Source organism: Anser anser (genome assembly GCF_964211835.1).
Source record: "Anser anser genome assembly, chromosome: 26".
In the NCBI taxonomy this organism is placed as follows: Eukaryota; Metazoa; Chordata; class Aves; order Anseriformes; family Anatidae; genus Anser; species Anser anser.
Window position 1 is genome coordinate 1,439,263 of NC_139747.1, and position 15,819 is coordinate 1,455,081.

Sequence of the window (15,819 nt, forward strand, 5' to 3'; positions counted from 1 at the left end):
GAGACCTGAACCCCCGATTACAGCTCTCACAAGAACAGAAAGAAATAGGAACAGATACGTGTTTTGTTGTGGTCCAAGTCCAGTTTTCATTTTGAATTCTCTAACTGGAGTTCAGGCCTTGAGACCGTGAGATGTTGCACAGCCTTCTGAGCCCCCAGCCCTCTTTCCACAGACCGAGGAAGTGTACCTCTGAGACTTCCTTACTTAATATGTATTTATGCTTCTGGAGCACTCATGACAGTTTGTTTTCTCCCCCCTTCTACATAAAAAATGAGTTGCTTTTGTACTGCTCAGCACTGTTATGAATATTTATCCAGAGGGTTTATTTTTGTTATTCTAAATTTGCCTGTATCCTTTGTAAGAAGAAAAATGGGATATAATTAATCTCTTTGTTAATCTTGATATTTGCATGGAACAAGTGAAACAAGCTCTTCAAACCACTTGCTCCACACTTAAGAAGTATTTACTCTGCAGTTCAGAGGGAAACTTGAGGGCTTATTTATTTATTTTTATCATTTATGATTCAATACACACAGTGGGAGGCAAATTTCCTAATTCCCTCGTGAGTTTTATCTGGTTCACTGTAGCGGTTGGAAGATTTCACAAGTAACCTCCAGAGAGGAGCGGGGAGTTACCAGGTTGGAGGGGGCAGCCCGTTTAACACACGTGCAGTTCACCAAATGCTGCAGGCCAACTGAGCCCTCTCATTACACACAGCCCCTGTGCTCAGAATTGCTCAGAATCTGTGCTAACGGTGGTGGTGGGAATCCACAAGTGAGTTGAATCCACAAGTGCTGTTGAAAATGGTCTCTCTCCTTTCACGCCCATCTTCACTTCTCTGTACTGCCTTAGTACGGAGATGCGTGTTGCAGGATAAAGCCCGTGGCTGCCTGGAGATTAGTCTATGTGCTGTTGTCTTCCTTTGGGATGGAAGCGCTGGGGGTTCAGCTTCAGAAATGAAACCGTAGCCTCTTCGTACTTCGTGGGTTTATGCAGCCTTGCAGTTGGACCTATTCCTCATGCCTGTACTGTGTATCAGGTGTGTGAAACTGATTATTTCTCTCGGGTTGTGTACAGCTGCTACATACTTGGCTCTCACTGATGTGAAGATGAGATCGGGGTTTCTCCAGCCTTGTGCAGCATTCCATAATTCATCGCTCAGTGGTGCAGGTGGAATATGGAGGAAGATATGTCTTGTACTGTAGGTCAGGATGCATTGAATCGTTGAATACAGATGTACTCATTTCACTTATATCACTCCATATGAAAGCAGTATACTAGCCTTGTCTAGAGTAAAATCCAGAGTTGTGTAGAATAAAATAAAATGGCATGCATTACAGCTGTAATAAATCTAACTTTGTTTTTCATCTGACAAGAATTTTTTCAAGACTGCAACAGCAGTAGTCTGTCTCAGAGTGGTCATCGCCAAATCATACATTGTACCTTCCTCTGCTGGGCTTTTGCTGTTGATTACTTAGTTACATTGGCCATCAGCAGAACAGGGCTTGTGTTAGAGCCTTTATAACCTAAGGGGAGGGAGGAAGTGGGAGTGTTGCATGAGAAGAATGAACAATTAATTGAATGAGCAATTAATTCATCCAGAACCACGATGCAGATTGGTGTAAACAGCATGGCAGTGTAGCAGGGAGTGTAAGCAAGGGCAAAGTTGAGATCGTGCTGTCAGCTGTTCAACTGGGACATCTCACCTTGTCTTCAGTGAACGTTAAAAATCTCATTGCCTTCAAGAGCTGGGCGGTGAGTCCAGCTGCAGGGTGGCACAGTGAAGTAATGGGTTAAGTGTTTGTGTGCTGGGTGGCCGCCAGCTGACAGCAGTACAACTGTACTTTCTGTACAATGCCATACGATTAGTAGGTACAGTAACAATTGTTTTCTAAGAAATACCCTTTATATTAAAATTTGAACCAAAGTCAGCTCTGGTGTCTGACTTCAAAAGACTTGAAATAAGGATGAGCTTGGCCCTCCATCTGAAAAATAAATCAGAGCAATATTGAATCTTTGTTGGAAATGGTAACCCCGCTTTGAAGGCTCCTGTTTTGTGAAAGGTTCTTTGAAGGCATTCATTCACTCTGGAATGAATTCATGCTATTCATTCTGCCAGTCACAGAATAAGATATAATAGCAGTCACTCATGATTGCTGTCATCTATCAACAGTTCATTACATAGCAGTTAGACTGAGGATACAGCATTTGTGAAAAACATTACTATACCTCTTGAAAAGAAAAAGCCAGCGACTTCATGTACAAATATACTTGGCCTGTTTCTCTTCAAGACTGGGTGTCTGTTATTTTGAATGTTTTTATCAAATGGTGTTGCTGATACACTGAACAGGTAATACACCACTGGAAAACAGTGTTACTCCAAGGAATCAATTTATCCCGGTTGAAAATTTGACAAGTTCTGGACCATCTCCCCCCAGCTCCTGACAGCGATTCTCTGCTCTGTGCAGTGACTCATACCAGCACACAGATTTCAGCCAAATTTCCTCCGAGTAGGCAGGGAGATGGGAGCTGCCAGTTGGTGTCAGGCATTTCTTTACCAAACAAGTGGGATTCTTTTTGTTGCTAAAATGACTCCTAGTAGTCTGATAGTGTATGTGGACAAGGGGAACCAAAAGCAGCATAGCTGGCTAAGTACTGTTCTTCAGTCACCGCCTGGACAACTGCACTGAGTTTAAAACATTAACTGAAAGGGCGATGTCTCCCTAAAATCTGATTTTTCTGTTAGTTATTGCAATATTACAATCAGCTGAGCAGGAGTAAAGGTGACAGGAGGAACCCCCAAACAATAGTCACTTTGTGCACCGATGTTTCTTATCTACAAATAATTTTAGAATATTTTGCTGCAGTTCAGGAATCATGTATTGATTCATGCACGTGATGGGACTGATAACTGTATGGAAAAATCTCTAAAAAGCAGTATCTAATGCTTATGTAATCATTTTAATCAGTAGCTCTCAAAGAACAAGGTCGCTGTAGCTATTATCGTTTCGCAGGCAGGGGAACTAAGGAGAAGAGAATGACTACATCTGACTCGAGATGCTTTCTTTCACAATTGGTCAAGAAGCACCCTTTAACTTTAAAACAAACCACTAACGTGCGATGTGTCCCTGTAAGGTATAGTGGTGCCACAAAGCTGTCGGGCTGACTGCTCATCTCTCCTCGCCCCTTCTGCTGTATCCTCACCACCTCAGGTCATTGCTCAGCTTCGTACTTCTTGCAGTGCAGCCAGGTGGGGCGGCGTGTTGGCTGCGTGTAGCCCCCACCCCAGTTTACCTGCCTGTAAGATGGACGTAGGAGTCTTTCTCTGCGTAGCTTACAGTGCTTAAGCAGGGTTTGTAGTAAGGTTTGAATTGCTTTATCTTCTTTGTAGGTTAAAGAACATGCAAAACACTAACATACAAGCTAGAATGGACACCTTAGCTGGGAGTGTAATTTCTCCCTAGTCTCTGAAGAATAATTGAGTTAATAACTAGTTAACTACTTGCTAATGTATAATTTTCTCATTTATACAAGTAAATTGTAATTAACACATATGGCCTACAGATACATGCAGGGAAAAAAAATTAATTTTCTCCCTCTTTTCCCAAGTATGGATGGATTAAAATGTCCTGTTTTGTGGGAATTACATTTTAATGAACTCTAATATGCACAGATCCTGTTAACATAGGCTTTTTTATCAGTTCTTTTAATTATGAGGATCAGCTTGAAGCAAAAGAACTTGAAAAGCTTTGGGGAAAAAAAAGGGGGGGTATCCTCACAGCTATATTTGAAAATAAAAGCCTTAGGAAAGTATTGACTTTTTTTCTTGTGTTAAATTCTTGGAACCATTATGTTTGTAGTTATCTTTTGAGTCAAAACTTTACAAACATCAGCTAATCCATGTTGTGCAGTTTGAGAAATATTTAAAGCAGAAATGGTGAGGTAGGGGTAGTGAGAAGAGTGGTCCCTAAACCTGTTACCTCCGGTGTTTGATGTAAAAGGGTCAATACCCGAGGATTTACTAGGGACACTTTTTACATAAGCAACTTTTACGCATACTGAAATTGTGCAAAACTGCTGTTGTGATTTGACGAAGGGCCTTTTTGTCTTTTCCCTGCTAGAGTTGTTTCCCAAGAGATTCTGATAGCATATATTGTCACTCGATCCAAGCCGCAGAGACGGACAAACTTGCTGTCATCTTTTTTAATTAACTGAGCTTTGCATGTGGTGAGAAAAGATCAGCAAAACCTAACCAAATCGGTGCAGTTCTTGGTCCTGCAAGCACGCATCCTGCTGAAGAAAACTCAAAAGCAAAGCACGTTCAGGGAATGCTGTCTAGTTGTTTTTGCATCACTTTATCTTTTGCATGCTTTTTGCTAGTAATAGCAAGCTCTGCAGAGCATGGAATTAGTCTTCTGCCCTTTTTCCCATCACAGGTACGCAGGCAGTGCAATGTGAGCATTGATCTTTGGTTTTTCCTTGGTGTTTTTGTTTTTTTCAGTGCAAAAGATCAGTTGGGCTGCTTATTTTCAAAACAGAAAGCCACATCTAAAGGATTTCTGCAGCGTTGCTAATAGGTCTTATAAAAGGGGTGTGTGGAAGATAAGGCAGCCTAAAAGAGCAGCTTTGAGGCAGGTTGGCCTTTTCTGGCGAATGTGAGTGTTCAAAGGGTTCCTCCCTTTATATGGATAAAAGGAAAAATGGCTCTAATGGCCTTTTAATTACAGTGTCATGGCTGTTCTCCAGTGCGTCTAATGGAGAAGTAACCCCAGTCCGACATGTTATCAGACAAGCATGAAAAAGTGCTTAACGTGCTCCTGTTTGCAGATGCAATGTTCAGTTTATGTATGTTGCAAGACAGCCAGGTGACCCAACTGGATAGGGTTGCCCTGATGCAGTTGCAGTTGAATTCGGAATTAAGCAAAATGGGTATAGTATTTCAGTTATTACCTCCAGACTATCGATCACGGAACCATCACAGGTTATCACATAATACCGTTTGAGGTTCTCTACCTATGCCAACGCTCAGTATCTAAACGTGGGGCTGGTGTTACCTGCCTGTAATGTCCCCTCGTGCCAGCAGGTGTCCCTTCAAGCTCACCAATGCTCTGCATTCAGTGAAGAGCTGCTGGGCGAGGGCTAGTAACAGCAACAAGTTATTTTTGACCAGGCAGGGTAAAACCTCAGAGCTCCCACGTTTGGCTGAGGTTCCAGCGGACAGAAGGGCGCTGTGGGAAGGGTGAGGTCTATCACGGAGATTATCCGGAATCAAACACCTCACGTGAACACGCCCAAAATTTAGGAAGGTCCTTCCACCTGGAAGGAAGAGGTGATGATGCAACAAATGTGCATTTCTCTCAGCTTAACACAGTGCATAATCCTGAGCTGCTCATAGGCTATTTATTTGCTTCCTGCCTGTAAAGGATTGATAACGTTGGCTTCCTCCCAGGATATCCTTATTTGCTAATGGCTGTGATGGGCTCAGATAACTTGAAGATGAAGTCTTTAGAAAACATAGGCAGATTTGTCTTTAAAAGTCAAAGCTGAACACTCCCGAAACCTGTTATCTGAGTTGGTTTGCTAATTTGATGGATATTTTGAAGTTATTTTTAGAGGTGCAGCTTGCAGAGTTCATTAGGGTTTTTGTTTTAGGAAAACAATTCTAAGCGATAACAAAGTGCTGTTGAGGTGACCCATGTTCCACAAATCCGAAATAACAGGTTTTGTAGCTGACGCTCGGGATCTGCCTGTGAGTCAAATTATTAGTCTGTAACATTTCTGGTGTGGGTGAGGTTGCTTAGCTGGTTTGGATATTTTTGTTAATCGTTTAGTAAGTTCTGCTGCTGTGCTGGTCTGGCGCTACTCGGAGGTTGGGTGGTGTGCTGGAGAGGCTCCTGGGCCTGCCTCCACTTGTGGCAAAGGAACGGGAGGTCGAGTCCTGGTGCTCCTCGTTTGTCACGATGCATCAGTGTCTGTGTAGTGCTGAAGGAAACCCAAGGGCAGTAGATGCGTAGGACAACGTTTTGATTGGTGCTGACTAATAAATGACACAAGACAAGTTTGAAACTACTTTGTCAGACTAGGTGACTGACAGACCTGTGGGGAGCAGCCTCTTCGTTTTCTAGAGGGATGTGTGCAATAATGCACCGAAACGCTTCTGGCTCTGATGTGTAGGGGATTGACAGCCGGACTGGTAGATTTAGTGGATTTGACTTTGTGTTTTCACTGAAGGTAAGTCTGAGCACAGTCAGACTGTGCATGCTTCATCATATCAAATAAAAATACTTCCCGTATGTGTGTGTGTGCTCTCTTCACCCCCAAAAAAGATTGTAAGATCTTAAGGGTTTAGATGCCATCTGGACCTTGCTCAAACTAGCATAATTCATCTTACTATAGAAAAATAAAAATGTCATTGGAAAGAGAGAACCTACATTCTTTTTATTCTTTTGTTTCAAATGTAGGCTTTTTTGTGTGTGTGCCTGGCATGTAGTGCCTTCTTCTTTTAAAAGATCTTTTTAGAGGAGTGGTAGTAAGCTACAAGTTTTCTTGAACTTCTTTTACTAGACTGGATATAGGTACTTTTAAGTTTGGTCTCCAAACAAAATGTCTCTATAAACAATATTTGTCTCTATAAACAAAAGGCCTAGCATGGGAAGAAGCAATGAACTGTGTCAATCTCTCTCCAGTGTGACATCTCCCTTCACCCCAACCTCACACCACAATTTTGGGGTTACTTACCAAATAGCAGTGGCAACTATTTCCCATAATGTTGCATTTTGTATAGGTATCTTTATGCCATACTGTTCTTCCAGACTTGTAAATAAATGCCTCGTTGTCAAGGTGATAGGCATTTTATGATAGTCGCTTGAATAAATAAATATGCTGGGAAATTAAGCCTCGTAAGTTTGCCAGTCGTGGTTAATATTTCTTCTCTGCCTGTTGCTGCTAACATGGAGGACGTCTGAAAGCAGTCATTGTTCTACCTTCAGCAGAAGCCTATGTATAAAAAAGCCTACATATAAAACTGACCTTGTGCAAAGTGCAACGTTGGCATCAGGTAGCAGAGATACAGCGGAGGCTTTGGAACTAACGCTGCAGAGGTCTGTGCCAGCACCAGGTATTTCAGGGAAAGATTTAAGAAATCTGTACCTAAATGGAATCAGGTTATTCAGTGTATGCAAATGCTTGTTCTTCACCACTTCATCAGCAGTGAGGTATTTAAATATGCTTAAACATCTGGCTTATTGGTTGGTCACCGCCTACTTTCCGAGTATTCGTGTTGAATCTTATGGGATGAATTACATTGGTCAGGCTGTCATTTCCACTTACCTTCTTTCTTGGAGTGAAGGCACCCAGCTGAAAAAACACCTCTCAAACAATTTCTCAAGATTTTTTTCACTGTCTTATTCCCTTCTTGAATTTAAACACCCCAAGGAAATGAGAGCAAGCCTCAGCTTACCATTATGTTTTTGTTAATTTGCCTAGCTAGGGGTGTTCTGTTTCTTCTCAGATGTGTGTTTATGCTTCCCAGGGTTTCTAGACTGCCCTGCATTACAAACAGTGAACTCATCCATATGATGCTGTCATTATCAGACTTGTAATAAATTCCTACCCAGATGGACTCCATTTCTTCTCTTCAAGCCAGAAGCTGATGGAAACTTCTCCCACTGCTAGAAGCATAATGTACGGAAAGAAAAACTTAAAAACATATGATAAGTTGTTACCCTTGTAGACAACCTGTGACCGCTTCTGTCACAAGAGCAATCTGGTCATCTATTCACGTTGTATTAACAGTTGGTGTTTTGATATCTAATTCGTGATTTTTGTGTTTAAATCTTGACTGCTGTTGACTGCAGAAAGCATACTATGAGGTTATCTTAAATAATGTTAAAAATCTAAAAAACGTTACATTAAAAATTAATTACAAAGTTAATTAAAATAAACAAATATGAAAACTCAGTGGATATTGGAAACAGCCAGCAAAACTATATTTTCTGCAGCATTTATGCAATGGTAAAATTTACTGGAACTTTGATTTTTTTTTCCTTTGTTTTGACAAGCTAACTGCTTTCATTTCTTTTCCCATTGGGTCAGATACTGCTGAACTACACTGAGAAATGTTTCTTACTCTGCAGGGGTTACAGTCTAAATAGACAAGACCAGTACAAAATGAAGCACATAGTGTCTTGCATGGGGTCCCACTACAAATCGGTGACAGAGGCAGAAACAGAATGTTTATATATATTTTATATATAGATATATATTTAAAGTTGGACCCCATCCCTCACATATCTAAAACCTGATCTTTCTCTTTCTTCTTGGCTATTTTAACACTGCCGTAAAACATCACTATGATGCATGTTTTGTTTCAGTGCTGCTCCTTGTCTCATCTTCTACTTGAGTTGTATGTGCTGTGGGGTAATGGTTTGTCCTTTGCTATGTATTTTTGCACAGCCTAACGTTGTGGCTTCTGCAAAAACAAATTTTTGTACACGAGGTATGAACAAAGTTTGTTTAGTCCCATGAAAAATAATTTTCACGTGTTCATCATGATTATCTCTTACTAACGTACAGATTCACACGTGTACACAGTGTAAGAAAGAGAATGGTGGTTTTCCACATCTCCCAACCCAAACCAAACCATCAGGCTCAGTTATTCTGAGAGCCACGTGTTGCATGGTTTAGCAGAATCCTGTAAAGGTCAGCGCTCTGTGGGTTTTGGTGACATTTGTGAATCTGTTGGGATAAGGAGTTAGGCAGCCCTGTGGAGCAACAGGGGCTAGAAGAAGAGGGAAAGTAATTTTTAGAACAGCTTTTGTGTAAGTTTGAACTGATCTGGCTCAGCAAAGATAAACAATTTTGTTTGCTTGAAAAGATTAAATAGAAATAGCACATCAGTGCAGAGGTCGCCGGTTTGACAGGGAGAAGCTGAGACATAGTAAGATATTGTGTAAATTAGTTTTTCTTAATTTGAAGTAACTACAGTCTCTGCTATTTCATGTTACGGCTGTCAGCACCTAGCCCTTGTTTTCCAGTAACCATATATCTTATCTTTCTCTTTATGCTTATTTAAAGTAGTTTAGAAAGTTAATCCCTTATTAAAACTGAAATGTACCTCTAGGCTGAAGTAAGGATGTTCACCCAACATTTTATACCGGTTTAATTGGTGTGGTTTGATATTACACTTAAATTTGATACAAGGCCTGTGTGTACCCTGTGCTGTAGGAAGATCAATCTCATTTGCTCTTTATTTCCTCTCATGCAAGTCAGCACATATTCTGTTTGTGTTCTTTTTTAATATGAAAACATAAGAAGATCACGCATGAGATACAAAGGATCAATATTTTTAACTGGGGAAAGAAGAGGGAAGGAGGGAAATCCATAAAAGCTTTTTTCAAATTTGGAATTCAGATGGGAATCGGGTGTGTTCTGTGCATGAAAGCTGCCAGCTTCTGCTGCTGCCAGAAAAGGCAGTTAATAATTGTGAGTCTTAAAGAATACTCCGGTAGTTACTGTGCATACAGCCTTAGGAAAGGTTAATTTTTCAGTGTATCTCATTGTGGACACATTTCCCGTACTTATTTGCAATTCTTTTTGTTCTCTTTCTTCTCTACATTTGTGAAACTCTTTTACACAGAACATGAACAGAAGGGGAAAATGCAAAAATAAGTTCTTGTGTATTTCTAGAATTTACTCCACGTGTTTTGTCAAGTTTTAATATATTCTTCATGAAATAGCATGATTGCATGTGTTCAAGGAAAAAAAAATTGCACAGAGAAACTGATTTTAAGTCCCCAGACTGTGTGAGTGAGTAGCAGGAAAAAACCTGCAAGTTAAATGGTCAGTTCAGTAAATAACGTTTCACCTCCATTGCTACTTCTCAGTTATGTAAAAGAAAGTAAACCTGGGTTTGGTGAAATACTGTGCACTTAATCTATGTCTTGTTTGCGTTGCACAGGTCGGTAGTTATGTCCATGGAGCCATGATGTTTATTGCTTCCTTGGATATAGTACAGAGTGGGAAAACCTCCTACTTCTGCCAAAAAGGATGGGGGTGTGTGGAACGCATGATTCATGGCAAGCTACTGCTGCTTAGCATCCTGGTGTGCTTTCCTTTTCCTATTGCTGCTCAATGTCTCAAACCCAGAACTTTCTCTATGTATTCGTATATATGAAATTGTATGCCGATCTCATCTCTCACCATTTGAATGAAAGGAAACGTTTTTCCTGCTGCCAGGATGAAGCTTCTTCATGAGCTACTCTGTCATGCCATATTCAGTTAACGCTTTCTCCTTTCAAGGTACTGACAAAAGACACCAGAATGCTTTTAGACTGTGTCGGAGAGGTAACGTAGGGGATCCGTGAACAAGCTCTGAACAAACTAGCTGGCTTCAGCAGTCCAGCTGTGATAGCGCTTTATACGGACTAGTTTGTTTGGAAAGCTGCATTTGGGGCCTCAGACAAGTGATTTGAAAGGAATTCTGGTATCCATATCGCATGGCAATGACCCTTGTGAACATGAAAAATAAGTTACAAGGTCAGCCAGAGTGAGAAGGTTACCTATTCGTTTGGGGTAAAGAAGTCAGAGCTCTTTGCAGCTTACCTGGTGGGGTTTTTGTGCCTTTTTTTTTTTTCCCCTAAGATTCCAACAACAAAAAACCAACAGCAAAACAGTAATGTTTTGGCTTTTTCCCTCCATTAGTCACCAGAAAGCAAATATCAACAGCATGTTACAAATTTGGAAGTGGTTCAGGCATGATCTCTCTCTCTCTATCAAGACATGCACAGTATGCCAAGGGCAAAGACTGCAAGTAACACTTCATTGCAGATTGCTGTCGTGCAGTGTTCCAAAGAGATCTGCAGATATAGCTAATAAAAGAACTTCCCAAAGCCTATGGTTTCAGATGAGGTGGGGAGGAAAAAAAATGGTAATTGATCACATTTTTCTGTCCATTAGTTGGGGCAATGTACTACATAAATAACCAGTTTTGGCCTTTTCTCTGCCCTTTCTTAGTAGCAATAGTCTGCTGTGAAAGATGGAGAGTTAAAGAAGACAGGACAGTCTAAACAAATAGCAGGAATTGGATCGTTTTCCTTGCAAGGTGCTCATTTGCTGTGGGATCTGCAGAACATGCGGTGTTAAGTGCAGTTGTTTTCTTAACTAACTGTAAATGCACCTGTACTGCAGACTGGAGTCTAACACAGAAATGGAAGTGAGGTGAAGGCCAGTCGGTTCTGCTTTGGAATCGTTCTGCTCTTGCAGAACGCTTTGCTATGGGATCAATGCTGTTCTGTCTTACCGAGCTGATCAACTGCCTGGAAGGTTTGGAGGGCAGGAGGTGGCGAAGTGGTGATAGCAGTTGACCTGCTGGGTTTTTGTCTTTTTTTTGTTTTGTTTTCCACCCCCCACACCTAGTTATCATCTTACTTGGATTCCAGTGCTGAATCATAGTGTGTCAGGGTATGTTTATTACAGGTGTTGCTGCTTTATACGTTTTGCTTCTCTCCCCCTTCTTTACTGCTACCCTTTAAGAACCATGTTGCAGGTGGAAAATAATTTCCCGCTGCCTTGTATAAGCAAATGTTTGTGTTGTCTGTAAAGATGCCACAAGAAAACAGAATAGACCTAGGAGAGAAAATAGTACGTGACCTTAATACATAAATAAATAAAAATTCCTGTTGTGGTTGAAATCAAGACCATAGATTTATGGTTTAAATCAGTGGCAGTTCCACTGGTATTTGTGCTCTGAAGTGGAGCTAGAACATCTTAGCACAATTCCATTTAAAAATCAGTGTGTGGATACAGTTCCTCTGGCTTTGCGGAGCAGCTGCTGGCTGGCGCTATGGGTGAAGGTAATTTGGTAGCTTTTTTCAGAGCATGTGCCATCTGTGATGAGACTGGGTTCAAAGTTAATACAGCCCATACGTCGTTCATACAGCTCCAGGATTAAACTGTGAAAGGGAAAAAGGAATAAGGCGAGAAATGAAAGAAGTATAAACAGTTTATATACAGTATTAAATTGTGTTAATGTCAATAAAAATGCAAACTAAAACCAGCCCTGTTGAACTAGAATACCTGTGACCACCTGATATTTCTCTTAAACTTTTCAGTCACATTGATGCAGTTGCTAGAAACAGTCAGGGGTTTTCCAGTCACTGTTCATTTTAAATGGTTTTAACAGCTCGGGAAGTATTCATGAATTCAGATTTCCTCACTCTCCTGATCATGTTGCTGGCTTAAAATTCACATTTAATTAACCTCTTTGCCCAAGGCATAAATCAATACTAAAACTCCAAATACTACCCATACTGATAGTGATTTTCATTTGGAGGGAGCCTGCTGAAAATTAGGAATTAAGATGCCTGAAGGAAAGGAGCAAACTAGTTGTGTGAAGCACAACTAACTCGTAAACTGCAATAATGAATGTCCTTGGATGGGATGGGAAATCCATTCATTAAGGTTCCCAGGGAAGAAAGTGAGAACCAGACTAAGGTGAGCATGATGCTGCATTCAGGACAAAATTCATTTGAGGGGCTGGACTTGCATTAAAACACAATTGCTCTGTACTTTAGAAGTCCTGAGGTTCCTAGAATGGTATTTCAAGTAGCAACAGCAGAGAGCAAAATAAACGAGAATTCTATGAATTCGCATGTCTGCAAATTTTTGTTACAAAAATTGTGTATGGTGTTAATTACTCCTTTCTATTACTGCCACCTGGTAATGCTATAATGTATTTTTAGTATAGCAGCTCCTGGGAGTGCAGATCTGTGTAATTGCATTGTGAGAGGTATGGGAGACACCTAATGTGACTAGGTAACACATACAGAAAGAATATCATGATTAGGTTCCCTAGGGTTGGGGAAATATAGTACTCCTTAACTGTTACACAAATACCCTTGCACCCAACATAAAAGTGGTTGCAAGTACTGTTACAGAGACTAAACAATCCATTTAATTTTCATTTTGTTAGCGCATTTTGCGGAAACTTAATTCTTACCGAGTGATCAGTAGAAGGGGGTTCCTATCTTTTTATCTTTCAAGAAGAATTTCTATATAGTTCTGAATTTTTTACTCTAAATTTCAACATCAGATTTATTTGCACAATTGTTTTGCTAAAGATAAACCTGGGGGGGAAAGGGGGATGCGTTACTGCAGTGAGTTTAAAATTCTCCTTGATCTATTGCTAAAGCTTGAGTACCCCCTGAAATAATAATGAATGATAATTGAATAAATAATTAATTATTATCTGGGATTTAATGAGATGATGAGGTAGTAGAGTGAGGTTGTTTACTGAGATATGATAGTTGTCACACCTGCTGTAGTCAGTATTATTTTGCCTGAAGTATTCAAATCTCTGTGTTCTAAAAATGTAAGAGCTGCTTTCTGTGCCGGTGAATCAACTGTATTTTGCAAATGAGCTGTCAACTAAGCAATCTCAAAGCACTTTAGGCTACGTTTCAGGAGGATATTCTTTTATATTCTTTCCTGTAAATATGTGAGGTGAGTATTGGCTTTACTCACAGTATATACATAGGAGTCTTAAATCAATTTGGGTCTCGAACAGTAGTGATGGACAATCTATTGGAGGCAAGCATGCCTACACAGGAGGTTATGTTTGCATTGTGGCTCTCGAGGTTTTTCCAGCTTTAGTGCAGAGGTTTTTTTTCAATTTAGCAACTAATGAAATGGAACCTTTATAGAATTTGAAGTTTTCTTAGAGCAAGGGACCTCATTTCCCTCTGTCAGATAGTTATAAAGCAAGGACAACTGTTTTTTGAGGGTATATGACATCTTTATTCCAATGTGCTAACACGGAGTGCAAAGACTGAAGCAGAATTTGTTGAAAGTTAAATTCAGCTGCGGTGTCGTTTTTGAAGTTCATTTATACCAGGATGGCATGGGATATTCTCTTAGCAAAACGGTATCACTGCAAAACTTTTTTGTTGTTGTTTTTGAGTGGTGAAATCGTACAGGGAATCATTTCAAGGCTAGTTCTGCAAAGGCTTTGAGGGCTCTGTGGTCAGCTTTGCACTTGCTGTTTGCAGATGTTATTTCAGGTGGACCTTTGATTTACAGTAAATGCAAATCTACATACTTGAACCTTCAGACTACTTGAATTACACACCTCATTTCACTGGAATCAAGTGGTTGGTATATCTTCAGCAGAGCCATTAAATAAAGTCTTGGCTCAGCAAAGTATTTAACCACGTGGTTAAAGCTCAGCACACTCTTAAGTCCCTCGATACTTGAGGACCTTCAGGCAAAATTATGTCATCAGTTATACGCATGTTACTTCCTTGGCTATGATGGGATTGCTCAGGTGTAATGACAGCAAAAAGGGGGCAAAACCAAGGCCATTCTATGTAGTTTTGTTCATTTGGCTCTTCACTGATTTCAGATGTTCTGGTACAAAAACTTGGATAGAGTACAGGTTCAGGTTATGTTAGCTCTGCTTATTTCTAATGCTCAGGTTGGACGAGGTCTTTAGGTCTTAAAATACAAAGCTGAGTTTATATGACCGTGTAAATGAGGAGCAGAGAGGGGAACCCACCACGCTTAGGACATACTTAGCTTATCAGGAATCAGAGTACCAGTAACTATGGAACCTCACAGTGCTCTTTGCTCGGAGTCACTGCTCAGAGCGTGGCAACTGTTCTGCCCTGGCTGGCCAAGTACAGTAATTAGTCCCATGTTCTTTATTACCTCTCTTCACATGCAGGTAGGTTCTTTTACCATCTTCCCTTCTGTTTTCTTTAGACTGAACAAAAGGCAAATAGCAATGTGTAACAGCTTTCTGCCTGGAAGTTCTGAATATTTTTTAGAGTGGATATGTAATATCTGGGGAATAGGATTTTTCTTTTCTTTAAGAAGAGTGGCTGGTGCTGTTAGGCTTATGCCAAAATCTACACAGTTTTCACTTTAAAAAAAAAAAAAACAAACAAACAACCTTGCTAGAATCAATACAGTGTTGCTGTTGCATTCATCCAGCGAAAAGAAAATAGGGGGTTGAGGAACACTGTCATGCCTTTATCCTTTAGTGAGTATCCCCGATCCAGTACCTGAAAAGTTGTTTGTAGGCTGAAGTCTCTGTGCTACCATCCCAGTTCATAACAACAAGGTGCTTCAGAGCTCAAAGAGCAACAGTTAGAATATAGCTTCCTTACGTGAGAATGAATCGTATTCTGTAATAGTCTGCTTCGAACGCATTTCTTGTTGAAACAGCCTCACTTGCATATGCTGCTTAGGTATTGAGTATTTATTGCTTATGTAAGCAGAGTTATTTTGCTTTGTATGTTGAGGATTTTTGGTTTTCTTTCATTCTGACTCAAATGTCAAAGCCTTCTGTTGTTTCAAGACTCACCCTACAATTCTCTTGTTTCTGGATACGTGTAAGGAGAGGCATTATGATTATTTTTGAGGGTGGAAAATCCTGAAAGGATGGTAGACAGGGAGAAAAAAAGAAGAAAAAGAAAACAAAACATGTGTACTGATCAATTGACTAATTCTATATGTCATACATATAGTATTAGTATTCCCCTCCCTCCAAATCTCTCTTGGGGGGAGGAAAATAAAGGAAAGTCAAATAAAAGATACATTTAGGGTTAGGGTTAATAAAACTAAACTATCAGGTTAGGATTTACTAGAAGTAGGCCGGTTGTTATTGTAAATGGAACTCCTATTTTTTTAGGCTTCTAACTCTTGGAAAAGGGTTTGCAGAGATGGTTTGAGGTCAGTCAGGTAGGAGTAAGGAAATTTGCATCATTTCTGTATTTTGCATGCAAAATATATTATAGGGTTTTATCAGAGCTTCCCTTATGT

General features: G+C 40.2%; 1 long non-coding RNA gene across 1 annotated transcript in view; it reads left to right on the plus strand.

The window, feature by feature from the left end:
• Nucleotides 1-15,819, plus strand: part of LOC310886867 — a 39,063-nt gene that overhangs the window by 13,185 nt on the left and 10,059 nt on the right. The gene's annotated exons all lie outside the window — the stretch shown is intronic.